This window comes from Acomys russatus, chromosome X, assembly GCF_903995435.1.
Source record: "Acomys russatus chromosome X, mAcoRus1.1, whole genome shotgun sequence".
Taxonomy (NCBI): domain Eukaryota; kingdom Metazoa; phylum Chordata; class Mammalia; order Rodentia; family Muridae; genus Acomys; species Acomys russatus.
Window position 1 is genome coordinate 82,751,845 of NC_067169.1, and position 14,242 is coordinate 82,766,086.

Here is a 14,242-nt window from a genome sequence, read left to right on the forward strand (position 1 = left end):
GGATACATGCTGGGACTCACAGCCGGACTCTGGGCTAAATGCTGAGTGTTGTATGGAAGAGTTGGGAGATAGAAGGACCTGGTGGGGTCCGAAGCTCCACAGGAGACCATCAAGGCTAGAGGATCTGGACCCAGGGGGGGCCTGCAAAAACTGTTGCACCAATCAAGGACAGTGCATGCAGTAAATCTAGACCCCCTATTCAGATCTAGCCAATGGACAGCTCATTCTCTATGGTTGTGGGGAGAGCTTGGACTGTCTCTGACATGAAGTCTGGTTGCCCCTGTTTTGATCACTTCCCCTTGGTGGGGAGTCTGGGCAGGCACACAGAGGAAGGGGATGCAGGCTATCCGGATGAGAGCTGATAGTCTGTGGTCATATGGTAGGGGAGGAAGTCCCCTTCTGTCTAGGGGAGGGGGATAGGGGGGAAGAGGGAGGGAGGGTGGGAATGGGATTATACAACTGAGGGGACAATCGTGATGTAATCTGAATAAATTACAATAAATTACAATTTAAAAATTGAAGAAAGCGTTTGGAATCAGAAATGAAATAAAATGCTTAAACTAACAAAAATGGTGTATGGAGCCATAAGAGTTTGAGAGGTCCTGAGTCCATGCGGAAGCAGCAAGGACTGGAAATTAAGGATTGAAGAGTAGAAGGCGCCTTTCATTGATGAGCCCACCCCTGAAATTACTACTGAGATGTCTATAATAGGAAACTAGGGGAGCTGATGGTGAAGAGTGTCCTTTAGTCTACTAATGTCTCCATCAGATGATCATTTATGAATGGAGATGGTTTTCCTTGCACACCTTTAATCACTCTCGGGAGGCAAAGGCAGGTGGATTTCTGTGAGTTCAAGGCCAGCTGGTCTACATAGCCAGTCCAAGACAGTCAAAGCTACACAGTGAGACCCTGTCTCAAGTAAAAAAAAAAAAATCTGGTTCATTGCCAAAGCAGTAGAGTTGTAGGTCTAGTATCTCCTCTGTGCAAGTAGCTGTCTCCATCTGTGTGGCATTTGTGTAGGACTTATTGTTTTCCTCAGGCTGTCTTTTTAATGACATACATTTATTGCATGTTGTTTTTTATGTTTACTATTCTGTCTGTGAAATACTGACTAGAGAGTACTGGACTCAACGCTTTCTATGTCACAAATTACGAATGAGTTTGGTCTGACAGCTCACTCTGCTTCTAAATTGCCTCTGGTATTTATGACCTCAGGTCCTTAATAAAAGAAGGTATAGATTGTTGTCAGGGTGTTAACATTAATATAAATATTCCTCTAAAGTTGGTTTACATCAGTCCCTAAAATTAATGTTAGATTTAATAGTGAGTGAGTTAATAAATTGTAAAGACTTTTTTTTATCTCTATAAAATTTAGGTATCTACAGAGGGTCTGGGTGATGATTAAAAGGTGAAAAAGGCCTGAGTGAGGGAAAGGGGAGGGGGGAGGACAGAGCTGAGGAGCCAACAGGAAGGATGCCAGTGTGAAGTCAGGTAATAGGGAGCAAAAAGAGTTTGATAGGACTTCCGAGAGGAAAGCTGGGATAAGTTGGAGCTGACTCAGCCCATTGGAGTCTTTCTGAATTGTTTCTTTTGTCTGCCTCTTTTTTCCCCAAATAAGGACAGACTCTCATTGTAAATTAGCTGTCTTATTTCCACTTTGTCCTAAGGTACCATGCAAATACAGAAATCTATACATGTCACGAGACTCCCAAATGGCCCAATGAACTTCATAGTTGCATTCCATGAAGTCACACCATTTAGTTCATTATAACCAAGGGCCTGTGTGAAAGAAAGGGAAAAGGCCTTGCCCTAGCTCATGATTGTTTCCTAACTCTCTGCTCCCAGAGAATTGAAAAGTTGGAGAAGCTCAAAAGGCAAAAGGAGCTGGGCATGGTGGCACATGTGTTTGGTTCTAGCACTCAGGATACAGAAGCAGACAGATCTCTGTGAGTTCAAGGCAAGCCTGGTCTACATAGTAATTGCTAGGCCAGCCAGGGAGATACACACACACACACACACACACACACACACACACACACACACACACCATCTCTGTCATACACAAAAGGCAAATAGAGGCAGTGACTTTGGTCACACAACCCTTTAACCCTTTTAGGGAATGAACCCCTGCAATTTTCTTGCTACCACAGAGCACTTGAGCTCCTGAGTGGAAACAACTTACTGTGTGACTCAGCAGGGGCCTCCACAATGAAGGATGAACAATCCTTACCTTGGCCTGTGCCTTCATGAAATCTCAGTCTGTTGGAAGGCCTATCTAGACTCAGTCTGAGTCATAGAACCCAAGCCTTCAACGAATAAAAATAGTTGAAGTGCCACAGAGATTGCAGAGTTTATTCAGTCCCTGTGCATCAAGGGAGCGTGCACCTCGACCTAAGCTAACTCTTTGATCCAAAGTGCTACCAAGGTCTTTACAGGCAGTTGTTCTGGTTGATCGAGAGTCTCTTGGGGGCCATTGGTGCAATTCCACTAAAGCTACTCAGACAATTCTTTTAAACCCTTTGTAAGCTGCTGACTGAATTGTCCCAACCCAGGCACAGTACAGGTGGCGAAGAGACAGCAACAAAAGGAAAGAAGACCAGAAAATAAAGAGACAAAGGTGCAAGCAAGAAAAACCTGTACTGCGTTCTAATCCTTCAGTTATGTTCCACATGCATACACTTAGGTTTCTTCTTGCAGCATGGGACTTGCAGGTTTTGATTAATTAAAAGAGTTTGTTCGTTGTCTGATGAAGTCACTGTGTGTTTACATTTTGAGATTCCCCAGAGTTTTGGTTCTTTTTTTTTTTTTTCCACTGAGCCATTTGTGCACCCTCCCCTTGAATACACACATGACACATGACAATGCTCAAACCCCAGAGAGTCCCCTTCACCCATCATCCAACTCCAGTCCTTCCAGTGCTTCCCTGTCCCAACACTCTGCATTCTAGTTGCCCTCATTTCCTTCCCTTGCAGCCACAGAACAAGCCAGAGCTGTGAGGGTGGGGGGAGGAGAGATGCAGGAAATGAAGGGAAGTTCATGGAGGCAGTGGTAGAAGAGCTGCAAGAGAGAGAGAAGGACATTCTAGAATGAGACTGGGCTACAAATATGTTCATTTTACAGTTTCATGATACATTCCTTATGTCAGGCATTGATCATGCCCTGAGTTAACAGTGTGGGCTTAAGGTATAAAGGTTCTAATACCAAGTGTTGGCCCTTCCCGCAAAACCCCTGTTTAACAGAAATAACTACTCAGATGCTGGCAGTAATAGCCATGGGGTCCTGGCTGTGCAATATTGGAGCATCTTTAGAGAACCCAGCTGATGTAGTAATTTATATCAATAATGCAAACACTTGGGAGGCTGCAGCAGGAGCATTACAACTAAAGCCTAGGCCACACAGTGAGACCCTGTTTTGTGTGTGTGTGTGTGTGTGTTTGTCTGTATGTGTTTGTGTGTCTGTATGTGTGAGAGATAGAGGGAGAGAGTTTATGTGTGTGATTACGGCTTCCAGAGAGTGTGTTTATGTGTGTGAATATGGGTGCAAGAGAGTGTTTCTATGTGCAAATATGGTGCTAGAGAGTATATGGGTGCAAGAAAGTTTGTGTGTTTATCGGTGCAAATATGGTTGCAAAGAGTGATTATGTATGCAAATATGGGTACAGGTGTGATGTGGCACCTTTGTCGATCCTTGGTGTTGGAATCTTTGTACTTTGAAGTACAAAGTTACTGCTACTTAGGACATGATGAATGCCTAGCACAAAGATGGCGCTTCATGAACCTGAAAAATGAACATACTTGTAGCTTCCTCTTCTACTAGAAGGTCTTTCCCTCCATATCTATCTTGGAAAATCTTGTTCGCTCTTTGACTATTGCCTCAATGAAGTCTTCTCTTCTTCTCTGTTCCCCCATTTTATATTTGTGAGTTGTTTTATGGCCACAGTTGGAGGAGATGAGGGCAAGAGAACTGGTATGGAGAGGAATCTTGCGTGGGAGGGAAACACTGAAATAGCCTGTCAACATCCTGTGGCCATCCCCACCCCTCCCTGTGGGAGCACTGGGGTTACAGATGCCTGCTTCCTCCCCTTCTTTATGTGTGCACTGGCGATACAAACTTGCTTGCCAAGTGCTCTACCCACTGAGCTGTCTTCCCAGCCAAGACAAAAAAAGATGGCCCATGAGATAGCCCCAGTTATTTCAGTTATTAAAACACTAGCCTTTAAATGTGAAAGAAAAATGTCGCAAGTCTAGCTGTACACATCTGTAGGCCAGATCCCTGCAAGTTTGCCATTTGCCATTCTGTCTTAAAAGCTTAACTCTCTACAGTAGTTTCCCTCATCCAAGGTTTAATATTCTGTTTCAAATATCTATAGTTAACCATGTTGCAAAATGATTTCACACAAAACTCCACAAGTCCACAATTCGTAAGTTTTAAGTGATTTTGTTGCATTATATTGACATAATTATTCTACTAATTATTATTGATTCTCTCTTAGGGTATAATTTATAAATGAAACTTTTTAAAAAGATTAATTGTATTCATGTATATGTGTCTGTGGGATCATATGTCACATGGATATGTGTATGTTTGTAGAGGCCAGATAGGACATCAGGTCCTCTGGAGCTGGAATTAGAGGCTATTGTGGGTGCTGGGAACCAGACTCGTCCGCTGGCAGAGCTCTTAAGTGCTGAGCCAACTTCCAAACCCCATAAACCTTCAACATAGATAGATGTATAGGGAATGAACATGGCATAAGTGTGTTCTTTACATCACTATGACAAAATACCTGAGAAAAGCAACTGAAGAAGGGAATGATTTATTTTAATGCACAATTTCAAAGATGTCAGTTACTTTCATAGCTTTGAGCCTAAGGCAAAGCTGACTGTCACAACAGTAGGAGAATCTAGCAGAGGCTGCTCACCTTATGACAATCAGGAAACAAAGAAAGTAAATTTAAGAATTCTATCAGGAAGAACACACATGGAGAGACATGCATACATGTACATGCACATCCACATCCACACATGCACACACATGCGTACAAAGATGGGATTAGGGTCAAGGTATGTCTTTCCATAGCATATCTTCATTGGCATACTTTCCCAGACTAGGCAGTACCTCTTGATTTTCAGCACCTCCTGAAAATGCCACAAGATTACGAATACACCAAAAGATGGAGCCATTGTTTAGAGCATAGGCCTTCTAAGTCTGTCCACTTTCAGCGGTTGAACCAATCTAGGACCAGGACTTGAACATGAATCTGAGGGGTACTATATATCTAAGCAATAGCAATAGAACTTGACACTATCAGTGATTTTAGGTACCAGACATATCCCGATGCATAGGAGGGGGCTACTGTACTTAGAATAGCAGGCAAGGGTCTCAATGCATGGTCTTGGTCACCAGCCTTCACTCTGCCTACAACTTTCTTCCTGACACTTTGTAGCCTAATACAGTTGGAGCTGTTGGCTAGATAACCCTATATATTCTTGTATGTGTTGTGCCTTCTACTATACGTGTTGTTCTGTACATTTTCACTTCAGTGCTCTGTCTAATGTGTTATATTTCTTTATGGGCCATCTCTCTCCTTTGAAGAGCTTCCAGCAGTTCTTCTTCAGTGTTTCTTAAAACTCATGTAGTGTTTATTGTACTGTTTTGTCATTTCCTGTCTACTCATTGCCCCCCCCCCCGCCACTACACTGAGTGGATAAGCCTGAGTCATCAGAGCATGTATGAAGTATTTGTTTGGAAAATGAATAAGGTTATGTGCTATATGCAAATGTGCAGCAAGAAAAAATACAGAAATCCCCTTCTCTAGCAACTTGTACATCTATTCAGTTACAAAAAAAATTGAAGAGCCTGTTATGTGCCATGTCTAGGGGAGGAAGAGATTTTCAGGTGAGCTTTCATAGAGGGTTACTGGGGACAGAATCTTTGAAATAGGTAACGTGAGCAAAGGGTTAAGGGAAGGAGTGCAACCTGTGGAAAGCTGAGGAAGGCCAAATTAGGTGAAAGGAACAGCAAGTACAAAGGTCCTGAGGTGAGAGTGTGCTTCTCATGTTTGCGGAATAACAAGGAGGCCAGAATGGTTATAAAAAGAAAAGGGTAGAGTGATTGAGAAAAGGACCTGAGAGAGAAAGTGAAGAAGGGCCACACCCTGTTACCATCAACTGACCCACCCTCCACTGAACAAAAAGCCCAGCCAAGCACTGGGGTGGGGAATGTTTGCCTTACTAGAGTGAGTGGTGGTGGCTCCAGGGGCCTATACAATGTATGCCTTCCCTATAGATAAATGCTTCCATTAATGTCTGCTTATCCAGAACCCCCCACACAACAGGCTCTCAGGTGTAGGTACCACAGCATAGTGGGGACTGTTTGCCTTGGGAGGATCATGAGCTGGTGGAGCATAGCCAAAGTTCTTTCCTGCTGCTTGGGGCTAGGGAAAGGCTATGTATCTCCACCCAGTTGGAAAAGGCTGCAGACCTGTTATTCATCTGATACGCTGGTATTTAGAACAAGTCTCTCAAGTTTCCCACTTCTACACCGACCTCTCTCTCAGGAAGTCACATCTATAATGGGAAGCTCTAGGGTCTTGTCCTCCGCACCTCCCCACCCCCCGCTTTGCCTCAGCAACAAACTTTAAGATGGGACAAATGTGGGACTGTGTGACACGAAAGAGCTGAGCACTGTCCCAGTGCTGTCAGGTTGTGCTGCCCTCATGGTAGGTCACTTGATTTCTAAGGCTCTCCTTAGGCTGCCCAGATGTGGCTCAGCATAGGCAGGCGGGCCGTTTATTTAAGAGCAGAACAAATCTGGACTTCAACTGAACTCCCACATTATGTTGCCCTAAACGTCCCTCTCCATGACTTCTCTCCTGCATATCCTGACAGACCTATTAGTTATGATTCCCAACCATCTCTCTCCTTTGGGATGCTGTCTAGGGGTAACACATAGGAGCCAGTAGGCCTGTATACCTGTCAACAAGCCTCAGTCGCCCACTTACAAAGTAGAAAGAAGGGCATCTCCTCGGAAGAGCTTCAAGTGGGACTCCATCTCAACATCAGTCAAGAAAGGAAGCTCACTGCTTTCAAATATATTTTACCAGATGGCTGCTCTAAAAAGAAACTTGGTCGATCTAGCAGTTTGTTCTGGAACAAGCTACTGTGCAAAAGATTCCCGAGCTGTGGGTATTTCAGGCCCCGAGGCACAGTTTAATCTACTAAATGAGTATATGGAGGAGGACACACTTTGTCAGGGCCTGACAACTCAGAAGAAAGCCACATGTTCATGTTTGGCTGATCTCAGCTCTGGGCTTCCTCCTGTGTTTCTGCTGCAAAGCATTGTGGGACCCATAAGTCCTTCTTATCTGAAGTACGAAACAGCAGAAAGACGTGAGACTGTGGCATGGAGGTGGCTTTTGCAATTAGGGCGCTTGTGTAACCCAGCGGTCTATAACCTGGAGTCAAAGGCATACCTCAGTCGAGGGAGGAGAACAGAAATTTCTTTTATACTCTTAAGGGTTAAAGCAGCCTGTGAATTTGGCCAAGCCCAGGTTCTAGGATCAAATAGCTTCCTTTGTGAACTCTCTTTGTAAATATTGAAGTGTAGTAGGAACCAGGATGTTCATTTTACCTTAACCCATGAGTCACATAAAGTGGCACAGGTGGAAGCACCAAGAACCAGTGGGATCTATAGGAGTCATACTTGTCTCATCTAGAAGCAGCAGCCACTATTCAGCTAGACTTACTCTTTTGGCATCTTGCAACCCACCTGGATGCCCCATTTATATTTTGTTTGTTTGCTTGTTTGTTTTAAGTCAAAGATCTTTTTCCTCTGTGCATTTGTGCATGTGTACATGTATGTGAGTGACAAGGTATCATACAGCACAGGCTAGCCGTCAACTTACAGCCCAGGATGACCTTGAGCTTAGAATCTTTCTGCCCATACCTCCATTCTCAGTTTATGAATGATATTTAAATTATTACAGAGCTTTTGAAAAAGGCCATATGGAAATATAATACTGTGGGAACATTTGAAAATATGTACATATAAAAAGAGTTTAAGTGTAGTCACCCCATAGCAGGACAATTGTGCCCTTACTAGATACCACAAGCTAACAAGCAAAAAGCCCAGAGCCAGGATTGGTTTGCCCTTTTTGGCATTGTTGACCAGTGAGAGCCCATAGACCTCCAACTATAGAATAGACCACATGCTTGTGCCATAGAATGTGGAGAATTCAAGTTTGTACTCACCTAGAAGCTTCTCTACTGGCCAATTTTCCATAGTGGTAGAAGGTGCTATAAATGTGCTGGAAGATAAAGTGTTCAAACTTACCCAGCTGTGGTGAGTCCTGTGAACTGCAGTAACCACTAGCTTAGCAAGATATCCTCAACTAGTGCAGTAGTGACACAAATGTCATGAGAGTAACCAATACTTTCTGATTGGACTTGAGGCCTGCTCCACAAGACGAAATCCACAATGTTTACCATTATTAGAGCCAAGAACCTTTGGCTAGACAGATCATATGCTCTAGGGGAGAACATATGACTGATGTTATGGTAAACTGACTTCTAATGACTTATTGTTACACTCATCCATTAGTTCATCTCACAGCCCTCATCAGAGGCACTTCTTTTTTAGAGACCCACTACTGATCACAGTGCACAGAATAAGGGACCATGGAAATGCTCAGCCTTACATGGATGTTGATCACATGTCTCCTCCAAGGCTCAGGGATCATCATGGAAGAGGAAGTGGAAAAATTATAAAAAGCAGAGGCAGTAGGTGATTACAAGTAAATCGTGTTTTCTATACACAACACATGAGTTCACAAGACCTGAGCAAGCTCAAACCAGACAAAATCCCTAGTATCGAGTGAGATCAATGTCCCACCCTAGTTGAGTCAATTGATAGCTTTTGGGAGAGGGACAGATGGTTTTCTTTAAAGCTGTGGCCCCTGGTATGTTGACTGCACTTCAGTGGGTGGCCACACACTCAATAGTATATGGTCAGCAGAAATTGTGTTTGGTGTGCTTCAAACAATAAGGACATAAAACTGGGCAAGTAAGGAAGAGAAGGAAGATAAGTGAGGAGCTGGGGGACAGATGAACATGATTGATACATTGCATGGATTTCTCAGAATTAATAAAAATTCCTGGTTGAAAATTAATTTTTATTTGCTTCCTTTACATAATTTTTATTAATTTATTCAATTTCAAACATGTATATGATAGCTTATGATCACACTTATCCCTTCACTTCTCCTCTCCTCCCCTCACTCTGACCAGCCCTTCTTCCTCTTACTGTGTTGCCATTCTACCACTTTCATATTTTGTTTTGTTTTTGTTTTGCTCTGTGGCCCATTAGGTTTACCTGGGGCCTAGATTAAGTGAGATAACCCAGGTCCAAAAATTATAACCTCTTTTCTTTCCTTTTAGCATACAAAGTAATAGAGTTCATCATGGCGTCTTCTTGTGTGTCATGAGATCTTCTTTCCCTCCCCCATTACCCCATGACTCCTCCCTACTTCAACTGGTTCTCTTCCTTTCTCTGGGTATCTGCTTCTGCTTTCTTCTCCTTGTATTCTATCACCCACAAAAGAAAAATTTTTCTTGGTAGCCTGCTATCAAGAAGAGACTTGATACCCTATGAGCATATACAGGGGGAGGAGGTCCCCTTCAGGAACAGTCATAGGGGAGGGGAGTAAGGGGAGAATGGGATGGAGGGAAGAATGGGAGGATACAAGGGATGGGATAACCATTGAGATGTAACAAGAATAAATTTGTAAAATATATTTTAGAAAGAAAAGAAAAAACCAACAAAAAGAAAAATTTTTATAGGAAATATTAGAAATGTCTGTGTTGATAATGAATTGCAATAATATACAGCAACCATGTTGATAACATCTAGTACCTATAGACACTGCCCTAAGCAATTTGCAAATAAAAACTTCTTCTATAATTCTTATAAAGCAGCCTTGTTACATCTTTTCTTTAGGATTAAGATTATGAAGGCCAAAGATGTTAGGTAACTTGCTCATGACCCTTCAATTGGTGACAGAACCTGTGTAGATTCAGCGCTTTTATTTATTTATTTATTTATTTTACTTTACTATGCTGTAGCTTCATTAAAACAAACCAAATACAGCAAAACCAAAACATCCCAAACCCAATACAGTCACTGCAAAGGTAGCCCAAGGTATAAGCTTTTGCTTTGCCAGCACTAGGAGGACCTGAATTCAATCCCCAGAACCCATGTCTTAGTGTAGGGTCACGAGTACTGTGATGAAACACCATGAACAAAAATGACTTTGGGAAGAAAGGGTGGATTTCACTCACAGTTCCATATAATAGTTTATCATCAAAGATGGTGATAGCAGAAACTCAAACAAGGCAGGAACCTAGAGGTAAAAGCTGATGGAGAGGCTATGGAGAATTACTGCTTACCGGCTTTCTCCCTATGGCTTGCTCAGTCTGATTTGTCATCATCACCATGAACATCATCATCATCACCATGAACATCATTACCCCTTTTATTAAAAATAGATCTTGCCAGACATTCCTGTAATCCCAACACTCAGGAAGGTAAAGGCAGGCAGATCTCTGAGTTCAAGGCCAGCCTCATCTACAAAGCAAGTCCAGAACAGCCAAGGCTACACAGAGAAACCCTGCCTTAAAAAACAACAACAAAAACAAAAAGATTCATTTTTCATAGAGTACACCCCATTAGAGTTTCCTCTCCCTCTACTTTTCCCAATTCCTCCCTGTATCCTGTCCCATCCGAATCCACTCCTTTCAGTCTCTCATTAGAAAAGAACAGGCTTCTAACAGATAATAACAAAACAAAGCACAATAAAATATAGTAAGATAAAACAAACACTATCACACAAAAGTTGGACAGGACAAACCAACCGAAGGAAAGGAGTGCAAGACAGAAGGTACAAGAGTCAGAGACCCTCTTGTTCACACACTCAGAATTCCCATTAAAAACACTAAGCTGAAAACCATAATATACACACAGAGGACCTGGTCTGGACACATGCAGACCCTGTGTGTGCTGCTTCAGTCTCTGAGAGTTCATATGAGCTCTGCTCAGTTGATTTAGAGGGACTTGTTCTCCTGGTGTCTGCCATCCCCTCTGGGTCATTCTGCCCCCTCTTCTGCAGGGGCCCTGAGGCTCTGAAGGGAAGAATTTGATGACCACAATCTGCTTTCTTACAGAACCCGGGACCAGATAATGCAACCCACAATGGACTGGGCCCTCCACCATCAATCACTAAGAAAACGCCCCAGAGGCTTGCCTATAGCCTGATCTTATAGAGTTTCCTTAAGTGAAGTTTCTTCCTCTGAGATGACATAAAATTAGCCAGCACCACCATGTAAAAAAAGGGCACAGTAGTATGTGTTTTTAATTCTAGTGTTAGGACAGGCAGGCGATTGCTGAGGTTCACTGACTACCCAGGTCAGCATGCTAGGCGAATTCCAGACAAGTGAGATGTTCTGTTTCAAAATGGATGAATTAATGAATGAGTAAATAAATAAATAAATGGTTGTTAGTGCCTGTAGAATTAAGGTTGGCTGATGGTGTCCACATGCAAGGGCACACATATGTACGCACACTCACACATACACATTGTAAATATTGATAGGGCAGCCTAACGATATGTATACATGCACACACACATGCACACACAGGTACACACACATACACACACACACACACACACATACACACACATACACACACACCAAAAAAAACCTACAACGCAGAACTAACATCCAACATACCAACCAAGCAACAAAAAACCCAGGCTTTTGTTGATTATCTCTCCTTTAAAGTAAATTCATTGGAATTCGCCAACTTTGCAACTTTCTACACTGCTTTTGTTGTATGCCTTGTTAGCTTCTTCATGTCTGAGTCCCATCCCAATTTTCATTGTATTTGCAATATAATCAATCCTGGTTTCTTTCCAGGACTTTCATGTCTGTGATCTTTGCCTTTGTGTTATTCCTGTCCACAGAAATGCTGCATCCTTTTCTCTTTCCATTGTCCATTGTAAATCTTCATCTTCGAAAGCACTGCTCTGCTCTATTGCATATTGCACATGTATAGAAATAGCACCTTGTACCTCATAAATATGTACAGTTATTACATGACAATCAATTAAATAATATCCTGTTCAAATCCTCCTAGAATTCCTATCTCCTACCAGGTAGACGTCTGCTGAACTCATGCAACCATGATAATTGGGGGTTCACCAACATCTCTTGATACAGGTCACGTTGCTCATTTTGTACTTACTGTTTTCTGTGTAACCTAACACAACCTATCTCAATCCTATATTACTTAGCATTAATCTCTGTGCTGTGTGTATTTGTCTCGTCCTCTTGGCAAGAATGTAAGCATGCTAAGCAGGGATTGTGTGCTGACTACAGGCTGTCCTGTCTCTTGCTGGGTGCCAAGTGGCCTTATAATGGAGAAAAACATGGACGTCAGATCAGTAGTACCTGAGCATAAGTCCTTGTTCCGCCAATGGCAAGCTATAGTGACTACTGCATATAAAATACTTAACCTGCTGTCTGGCTGTCATCCAGTAAGCTGCTATTTATTAGGCAGCCTGTACTATAGCTCAGATGCCCTTAACCAACTTGGACAGTTGTGAAATGTTTCAATATTTTCATTTCAGTCTCAACATCTCTGGCTTTTAGGATTCTTTTTGATCAGGTATAAGCTTTTCAGTGAGTATTAGATGGAACTGGTTAAAACATCAGGGTCCTACATGTGTGCATTAGAATGTGATTCCTAAATGGGAACGACTAAGGGTCTGGGATGCCTTTGGTTACATATGGATGAGTTTGTGCACATATATGTTGTCCACATGGGTGCTGTGCAACTACTCATACCTGAGATTTTTTTTTTCCCAAAGCAGACTTTATGACATGTGTTTGTACAGTGCGTCAGTACAAATTACTTAGGAGTAGGCTTCCCCAAACACTTTAATGTACACAGCAAGTTGAGTCACACTATCGGTTAACATGGAGTTCCTGGTACTAAGCCTTGCCAGCCTCTCTACTATCGCTGGGTAAGCAATCTCAGACTACTCAATGGAAGCTGACTCATTCTTGCTGTTAAAACATGATTTGTCAAAGGAGAACTTTTTGCATAGTTCTTCCCTTCAGGACAGGAAAAAAAAACTATTTCCCAAATTCAACTGGACAGGAACCTTCATGGCTCTCTTTAAATAGACACCTGCAGTGCCCCTGCTTCATAGTCCAAATAATCGCTTTCTTTTCTAGAAGCTTCTAAAAGATACTCAGTCAGCTACCCAGAACATAGCCTTGAAAACTGCAAGTTTGTATTAGGCTCATTATTTATAGAAAACCAGGCCTTATACATGAGTATAGCAGGGTAAGGGTTAACAACATTCTGTGTAATACCATCACAGGAGTCACTTGAGAGTTTGGCTTGGAGCTTCTACCATGGAACTTCCAGTTTCGTTAATACAGCTGTAAAACCGTATGGCACTTCTTTTCATTGTTTGCAAGGCAGCTCAGTGTTACCCTGGAATAAGAAAATCTGTTGTTGTTAGGATGATGATATTTTAGATTTGGTTTTTTTTAAATGCCATGTCAAATGCATCTAAATGATGCAAAGTAGTCAGTTTGAGATGTGAAAAATAAAATTTGCCATATTGCTCTTAAGCATTCAGTAGGTGCCAATATCAAACCAGGTCCTTAAAACCATAGTGATATAACCACAAGTTAAGAGCATGTGTTCCAGAACCAGCTGACTTTGGAAGTCCTGGCTCTCGCATGTACATAATCTTTGAAACACAGAAACAAAAGATGTAGACTCTAAGCACTAAAAATATTATGCCTCTTCAGAAATAATTAAAAATAAAAAATACAAACCATAAAATATATTTTTTAAAAGTCCCATAAGCTTCAACTTCTTCATAACTATTTTGGTGAACAGCAGTTTCCACTCTCATTCTTCTCTCTCTCTCTCTCATTCTCTCTCTCTCTCTCTCTCTCTCTCTCTCTCTCTCTCTCTCTCTCTGCCTGTGTCTCTCTGTGTCCATCTCTCTATCTGTCTCTGTCTGTCTCTGTCTCTCTGTCTCTGTCTGTCTGTCTGTCTCTCTCCATGTGTCCCTGTCTCTCTGTGTCCATCTCTCTATCTGTCTCTGCCTCTCTCTCTCTCTCTCTCTGTCTTTCTCCATTCACATTCAACTTCCATAAGACTAGCA